The 7159-nt window shown below is 43.3% G+C and overlaps 1 protein-coding gene across 1 annotated transcript in view; it reads left to right on the top strand.

The window, feature by feature from the left end:
* The first annotated feature begins 1757 nt into the window (after positions 1-1757).
* The window catches only part of ATG5 (autophagy related 5), a 293272-nt gene continuing 287870 nt past the window's right edge, over positions 1758-7159 (top strand). Inside the window, exon 1 of the mRNA XM_073627015.1 lies at positions 1758-1896. The gene's annotated coding sequence lies outside the window, so the exon portion shown is untranslated. The remainder of the gene's footprint in view (positions 1897-7159) is intronic.

The following is a 7159-nucleotide window of genomic DNA, read 5'->3' as shown; positions in this document are numbered from 1 at the left end:
GAGAAGTTGGGGTGTTTACTTTCCAAAATTGGGTAATTTTTTGGGAATTTTCATTGTTCTGGTGCTCCAGGGCCTTCAAAAGTGTAATAGGTAATCAAGAAATTAAATTTGTAATTTTTGTCTCTAGAACACCTGATGGTGCTCCTGCATGTTGGGCCTCTGTATGTGGCCAGGTTGTGTAAAAGTCCCACACATGTGGTATCGTTATACTCAGGAGGAGTAGCAGAATGTGTTTTGGGGTGTAGTTGTAAGTATGCATATGCCATGTGAGAGAAATAACCTGTTAATATGACAATTTTGTGAAAAAAAAAATCTTTATTTTGCAAAGAATTGTGGGAAAAAATTACAACTTCAAAAAAAAAATCTCCATACCTCTTACTTAATACCTTGAATGTCTACTTTCCAAAAAAGGGGTCATTTGGGGGGTATTTGTACTTTCCTGGCTTGTTAGGGTCTCAAGAAATGAGATAGGCCTCAGTACATCAGGTGTGATCAATTTTCAGAGATTGGCACCATAGTTTGTAGACTCTATAACTTTCACAAAGACCAAATAACATACACTTATTTTGGTTATTTTTACCAAAGATATGTAGCAGTATAAATTTTGGCCAAAATGTATGAAGAAAAATGACTAATTTGCAAAATTCTATAACAGAAACGAAGAAAAATGCCATTTTTAACAAAATGTTTAGTCTTTTTTCGTTTATAGGTACAAAAAATAAAAAAACCCAGAGGTGATTAAATACCACCAAAAGAAAGCTCTATTCATATGGGTACAATGTTGCATGACTGAGTAATTGTCATTCAAAGTGTGAGAGCACTGAAAGCTGACTATTGGTCTAGTTAGGAAGGGGGTATAAGTGCCCAGTGGGCATGTGGTTAAGGACCGCCCCATAGCAGATTTATGTAATTCAGCACTTCCGCCTAGGAGGTGTGCACTGCTTTGATCAATCACAGCAGAAGCCGATCTGCCGGTTCCAGGCACTAGTAAAAGCACCTCATACAGTACACAAAAACACTGGCTAGGCATACATTTAACCCTTTAATCACCCCTGATGTTAACCCCTTCCCAGCCAGTGTCATTGGTACAGTGACAGTGCATATTTTCAGCACTGATCACTGTATTAGTGTCACTGGACCCCAAAAAAGTGTTAGATTGTCCTCCGCAATATCACAGTCCCGCAATAAGTCGCTGAATCGCTGTCATTACTAGTATAAAAAAAAAAAAAAAATTCCATACCATCGTTTATAGACGCTGTAACGTTTGCGTAAACCAATCAATATATGCTTATTGAGATTTTTTTTTTAACCAAAAATATGTAGCAGAATACATATTGGCCAAACTTGATGAAGAATTTTTTTTTTTTTATTTGATATATTTTATAGCAGAAAGTATATATATATATATATATATATATATATATATATATCCCCCCCCCCCCCCCATTTTTTTGTTTATAGTGAAAAAAAATAAACAAACCCAGAGGTGATCAAATACCACCAAAAGAAAGCTCTATTTGTTGGGGGGAAAACAATGAGATCCATTTTTTTTTTTTGCGTTTGTAGTTTTTAAATTTTATTTGGGTACAATTGTCAGTTATAGTAACGCAGTGCCATATCGCAAAAAAAAAAAAAAAAATTAAAAAATGGCCTGGTCGGGAAGGGGAGTAAATCTTTCAAAGGTGAAGTGGTTGAAATGAAGCGCCAACTCGTGGGTAGTACACATAGAATGGCACAACGTTCTCATGTTGAGGTTTAGAGCTGCGCGCGCCTCCTGATTGTACCCTCTCGGTGTTCGTACATGTTGTGAGGATGACGTCAGCTCTCGGAGGGCGGGGCTCAGCCGCACCCGGAAGCGTTGGAGAGTGCCGGGCAGAAGAAGTGCTGGAAATTCGGGTAACAGTGGGCTTTGGTCGGGGTGAGGGGGTCCGCTGAGTGTGAGCTGTAATGGCAGTGTAGAGACAGGCGGCTGCCCTCCTCCATGGAACACACACACACACTCACTCACATACACACGTGTAGTCTGAGCCTCCCCGGGAGCGAGGACAGCCTGCTGCTGGGACTGTCACCTGTGTGTGACTGACTGCAATCCCCCCCATCTGCCTGTCATAGGGGGGAGGGGTGAGTGCCCCCCATGTCAGTACGGGATCACTGTCTACATCACTACACATGGCCATCTAACTTTTATTTCCTGCTAACATTTCTCTTATTACTGCTGCCTGGTAATAAGGAGAAAAAAAAGAAACCACAATAAATAAAGTGATCAGACCACCTAGAACTGATCATACGTGATCTAGCTTCATATAATCATACATGATCTAGCGTCATATAGTCACACAGACTCCAGCTGTCATCTCAGAGTGGTCCATACATTATTGGTGTGATTGTGCTCACCCATCAATGTCATCTTCTCCTCTGAGATCATCCATAGACAGCCCAGTATGTAGTATGGTGTGTGTGCATGTCTGATCTGTCTGTCCTCAGTACAATCATCTCACCCCCGAGATCTTCCACACACATCAGAAGATTTTTTATACCGGGGCTAGTTAAACTGAATCTTGCCTGAATTTGGTTCTTCACCCCCCCCCCAGTTTGCCCTCAGTCCCGGTTTACATTGGTGCGACACGGGAAACCCTGCGATTCAGTGGCAGTTCCTGCATCACACCTGAATCGCACACTGGTTCACACATCTGCAAACCGCTGGGGGTGTCAATGTAAAGGTAATGACACCCCCAGATCTGTTTGCAGATCGCAGTGCGAACTGTCAAATGGGGCAGGAATCGGATCGCATGGGTGTGAACACCCATGCGATCCGATTCCAGTGCGGACCAAAAAAAAAAGGGTCCTGTGCCATTTTGGTGCGAATGCGATTTCAGCCATACAGTTTGTATGGCTGAATTCACATCGCACAGACATTGTTTGTGATCTGCACAGCAATGCCAAACGCAATATTCCCCACGCACACATTCATGGAAATGGCAGTAATGATGCTGGGTGCTGTAATGACCACCAACTGGAAACCACAGACAATCTGAATTGAGAAATGTCATCAGCATACTAAGGATTCCTCAGGAGGGTCCAAAGGCTAATGAGTAGCCGTATGTGTACCGTGTGACCATGTGAAAAAAAGCTTTGGACCCTTCTGAGGAATCCTTGGTGTGCTGATGACATTTCTCACTGCACAGCAATGTGGTGCAAATCACATGCAATGTCTGATCGCACAAGTGTGAACCCAGCCTTACATTGGATTCTAAGGCTCCGGTGTTTTCGCATACTCCACGTGCAGAGCCTGCCAGGAAGTTGGCACGTCGCTGCGCTAATCACAGGCAGTGCGGCTTTTTCCCAATGTACGGCTGCAGAGATCGGGAAATGTCTCACTGCTTGTGATTAGCGCAGCGCCAGGCCAACTTCCTGGCGGGCTCTGCACGTGGAGAGTGCGAACACGCCGGAGCTCATCCTTATTGGATTCCTACACACAAGCCTTTGCTAACCAGACTGCTAATCCCTGTTTTACCACACAGTTGAGGGATGCTGAGCGCCATTCATTGGCATTGGTTGCTGGTTCACCCACATCATGGCAATGAATGACTATGATCCAAGGCTGAACCCAGGATTCAGGAGAAGTTGGAAGTCCACCTTCTGCCCTCTGTTCTACTGCTGGAGCCAGAACATAGGGTACTTGTTTAAAGAGAAGATTGTGTGATTGGAGGGTTCTGTGATGGGGTGGGGGACCTCTGATGTAAAGGATGGTTTAAAGTGTGTTTATTTCATTAAGGCAGTTGTGCACACTGTCCAAGGCTTCAGTTTCACAATGATAAGTAGCATTTATTTTTCTTTACATTTAAAGCGGAGTTCCACCCAAAAGTGGAACCTTCGCTCGTTGTACTCCTCCCTCCCTCCGGTGCCACATTTGGCACCTTTTGGGGGTGAGGGGGATAGGATACCTGTCTTTCACAGGTCCTTTTCCCACTTCCGGGAGCCTCAGCCGCGGGTATTGACGTCACCACCCAGGCTCCCTCCTCCCTGCCCTGCTGCCGGGCCAGTAGGATAGAGGAGTGGAGCCTTGTGCATGCGCAGTAGGGTTCCCGGCTAAGGATGAGCTCTGGCGTGTTCGCAAGCTGCACGTGTCGAGCCCGCCAGGAAGTCGGCACTGCACAGTGCTAATCACAGGCAATGAGACATTTTCCCGATGTGCGGCTGCAGATGCAGAGATCGGGAAATGTCTCACTGCCTGTGATTAGCTCTGTGCAGTGCCGACTTCCTGGCGGGCTCGACACGTGCAGCTTGCGAACACGCCAGAGCTCATCCTTATTCCTGGCATGAAGCTGTAAGGTTTCATTGCCGGGTTCCCTTACTCGCAATGGAGGCGGCATGCACCCAACAGCTGATGGAAACATCAGCTGCGGTGCCGACATCGCTGGACTCCTGGACAGGTAAGTGTCCAATTATTAAAAGTCATCAGCTGCAGTATGTGTAATTTTTGCAGCAGTGGGCAGACCTCCTCTTTAAGACTGGGGTGCCTCCAGATTTTGTATACCGTTGGATGCTGCAACTGGAAAAAAAAGGTTGAGAAATGCTGTTCTATGTCTACAAACATTTTGATGTTACAAGCTACCTATAGACAAAGACATTGGGGTTGATTTACTAAAGGCAAATATAATGGGCACTTGCTCCAAAGCTTAGTAAATGAGGTAAAGCTTCACTTTGCAAAAAATACTCAATCACATGCAAGGAAAAAAAAAAAGGGGTTTTGCCTGCACATGATTGGATGATAGAAATCTGAGCTTCCCCTCAGATCTAGAGCAACTGCAATTGCAGTGCACAATACATTTGAGTGACTTGTATAGCGCTACCTATGTGAACTGAATCGCCTCAGGGCGCTTTTTGCCGCTGCTGTCCAGCGCAGGCCTTTTACCCCATGTGGTCCTGACGTTCTTACAAACACATACAAATATTTGGCCAATTTTTTTCGACAGGATCTAATTAATCTACCAACATGTCTTTTGGAGCCATAAGAAATAATTATGTAGTGTACTATATTTCCAAGCAAGGTTTATTGTTTTATGTATGTGTAAAATGTTGTGTAAATAAATGATTTATTTATTTCTGAACAAGCAGTTATAGATTGTGTATTTGGTGTTTGTATTGATGGTATATGGCTCTTTTGAATAATGATCTGAGGTCTATGAAATGTAGCTACAAATGTGTTGCACTTGCATTTGTTGTCTTCTTTCTAAATTGAATAACAGATAATAGAACCCATTAACAAACCTTCAGTAAAACACCAGGATACAGACCATTAAAGCAGAACTAAAGTCCCGCTTTCAAAAACTGCGAGCAGGTGGGCTCTTTGCTGCAGAAGGGACATGCAATATCTCTACTGCAATAAAAGAAATGTACTGCCTGCTCAAAGTCTTCTTTGGAATGTACACTGAGCTATGCAAATGTAGCTCAGTGTACATTTCGGCACAGCATCCGTGTGGCCAGGATCATTGCCCTCCTTCACATGTGCAAGTGTGACATCATCCTGTGCTGTCCAATGAAGACGGCTACAGCCCAACACCTGGTAGAAAATGCCGACAAGGAATGTTGGACCATTGAAAGAAAGGTAAGTTTAGTTCTGCTTTAATTGCAGGTAAGTCACAGCTTTTTTTCCAGCTGGGCTCCAGTGGGATATGAGAACAGTCACATGACTGAAAATAAATATCTTTATCTTTGTGTAAAGCGTTGCTACCCAAGCCTATGTATTGTATGCAGTTTACATGAAGCAACTGATATTCTTTAACCTGTTGCCGCCCGCCCACCGTCATGTGACATGATGGACTCTGAGCGGGGATATCTGAATGATGCCTGTAGCTACAGACATCATTCAGATATTGCCGTTTTCAGACGGCGATTCCCTACACCATAGGAGCGATCATAGCGACTGTTCCACCACTTGGTTGTTCTTACGGGAGGAGAGAGGGGACGTCCCCCCCTCCCGCCGCCCTCCAATGCTTCTACCGACTCACCACTACAATCGGTGAGTCAGAGACAGGATCCGCCGGCCCTGAATATTGATTATAGAGATGGTCGCCGCAGTCTCTATGTTCGTCAGAGGCCGGGCGCGATGTTATGACGTCATGCCCGGCCTCTCTATTAAAAAAAACGGCGCCGCCTCGGCTGGGAAGCCATGATTGGTTTATTTTTTTTTTAATTTCAGGCTTCCCAGCCTAGTAGTGAGATATGGGGTCTTATTGACCCCATATCTCACTGTAAAGAGGACCTGTCATGTCATATTCCTATTACAAGGGATGTTTACATTCCTTGTAATAGGAATAAAAGCAATCAAAAATTTTTTTTTTCAAAAAAGTGTCAAACTAAAAAAAAGAAAGTAAAATTAACAATAAAAAAAAAAAATGTTTTTAAAGCGCCCCTGTCCCTGTGTGCTCGCACGCAGAAGCGAATGCATATGTAAACGTTGGAGTGAGAGCAATAATTTTGTCTCTAGACCTCCTCTGTAACTCAAAACATGTAACCAGTAAAAATATTTCAAGCATCGCCTATGGGGATTTTTAAGTACCAAACTTTGGTGCCGTTCCACGAGCGTGTGCAATTTTGAAGCGTGACATGTTAGGTATCTATTTACTCGGCGTAACTTCATCTTTCACAATATGCAAAAACATTGGGCTAACTTTACTGTTTTGTTTTTTTAAAGCACAAAGTTTTTTTTTTTCTCCAAAAAAACGCGTTCCAAAAATTGCTGTGCAAATACCGTGCGAGATAAAAAGTTGCAACAACCGCCATTGTATTCTCTAGGGTCTTTGCTAAGAAAACATATATAATGTTTGGGGGTTCTATGTAATTTTCTAGCAAAAGAATGATGATTTTTACATGTAGGAGAGAAATGTCAGAATTGGCCTGGGTGGCAAGTGGCTAAGTGTATAATCTGAGTCCTACACTTGTAAACCATAAGCTGTGAATGAAAAATGCTAAAGTACTGTATATTAGGTACACAGTGTGTCCTCAAATTGGAGGCTGGGCATTTTGTTGTGTATCCTATTTTCTAAGATGCACTATAATCCAAATAAGAATATATAGTATATCAAGATCTGTGAATAGTATACCTGAAAGCCTAAGTTTAGTAAAAAAAAAAATATCAGTCTGAGGGGCATTACAT

The sequence above is a fragment of the Aquarana catesbeiana genome, linkage group LG04, assembly GCF_042186555.1.
Source record: "Aquarana catesbeiana isolate 2022-GZ linkage group LG04, ASM4218655v1, whole genome shotgun sequence".
In the NCBI taxonomy this organism is placed as follows: Eukaryota; Metazoa; Chordata; class Amphibia; order Anura; family Ranidae; genus Aquarana; species Aquarana catesbeiana.
This window is presented reverse-complemented; position numbering and strand designations above follow the sequence as displayed.